Genomic DNA, 1,354 nt, shown 5'->3' with positions numbered 1-1,354 from the left:
TCTTCCTTGTCTTTGTTGCTCCTCCTTCATTGCTTTTAGATCTTCTCTGATTTCATGAAGGATGATGGAGTGCTCTTGATGTTCCACCCTTAGTTGCTTCCAATAATTGTGTGGAAGAAAATGTATCCCCTGAGGTATCTCAGGGATCTCTTGATTTGCAGTCAAATGTTTTACCACTGAGCTATAGACCCTTGATGGAAGCTTTTGTCTTCCCTTTCCTCTTTCTAGAGGTTTCTCTGGCCTTAGGTGCCATCAATGGTTATGGAAAAAACAAAAAATCTATGCTTTTACCTCACCAAACTTAGAATGTTGCTCGCCCTCGAGCAAAAGAAGAAAGAATAGAAGAAGAAGAAGAAGATATGGAGGAGATGGATGGGAGTGTATATTCGGCCATATGGGTGGGATTGGGTGGGAGATAGATGTTGAATTTTGAAGGTGGTGGGTGTATGGATGTGAGTGGTAAATGGAAAACAGAAGGGATGATCATGAATGGAAAGAGAGATGATGAGGTAGGTGGGGATCTTGTGGGGTCCACAGATCCTAAGATGATCCTGTGGGGTCCACAGATCCTGAGATGATCCTGTGGGGTCCACAGATCCTGAGGTGTCAAGGCATTTACATCCCTGCACCAATTTAGGCATGTAAAATGCCCTTGCACACAACTCTGGGCATTCAGCGCCAGGTTGGTGCCCATTTTTGGCGTTCAACGCCCATTTGTTGCCATTTCTGGCATTGAACGCCAGAACCATGCTTGTTCTGGGCGTTCAGCGCCAGGATGCTGCCCATTTTGGGCGTTCAGCGCCAGAACCATGCTCTGTTCTGGCGTTGAACGCCAGGCAGATGCTTCCTCCAGATTGTGATTTTTCTTCTGCTGTTTTTGATTCCGTTTTCAATTTTTATATTTATTTTGTGACTCCACATGATCATGAACCTATAAAGACATATAACTAAGAAAAATATAGTTAGATAAAAATTGGGTTGCCTCCCAACAAGCGCTTCTTTAATGTCAGTAGCTTGACAGTGGGCTCTCATGGAGCCTCACAGATGTGCAGAGCTTTGTTGAAACTCTCCAACACCAAACTTAGAGTTTGGATATGGGAGTTCAACACCAAACTTAGATTTTGGTTGTGGCCTCCCAACACCAAACTTAGAGTTTGACTGTGGGGGCTCTGGTTGACTCTGTAGTGAGAGAAGCTTTTCATGCTTCCTCTCCATGGGTGCAGAGAGAGATCCTTGAGTTTTAAACACAAGGTTGTCCTCATTCAATTGAAGGATTAATTCTCCTCTGTCCACATCAATCACATCAATCACTGTAGCCAGGAAAGGTCTTCCTAGGATGATGGATTCATCCTCT

At 44.2% G+C, this 1,354-nt stretch overlaps 1 long non-coding RNA gene across 1 annotated transcript in view; it reads right to left on the bottom strand.

Annotated features, from left to right (window-relative positions):
* The window catches only part of LOC110267512, a 13,730-nt gene that overhangs the window by 5,171 nt on the left and 7,205 nt on the right, over positions 1–1,354 (bottom strand). The gene's annotated exons all lie outside the window — the stretch shown is intronic.

Source organism: Arachis ipaensis, chromosome B02, assembly GCF_000816755.2.
Source record: "Arachis ipaensis cultivar K30076 chromosome B02, Araip1.1, whole genome shotgun sequence".
Lineage (NCBI taxonomy): Eukaryota > Viridiplantae > Streptophyta > Magnoliopsida > Fabales > Fabaceae > Arachis > Arachis ipaensis.
The sequence above is the reverse complement of the archived record's forward strand: the minus strand, read 5'-3'. Positions and strand labels throughout refer to the sequence as shown.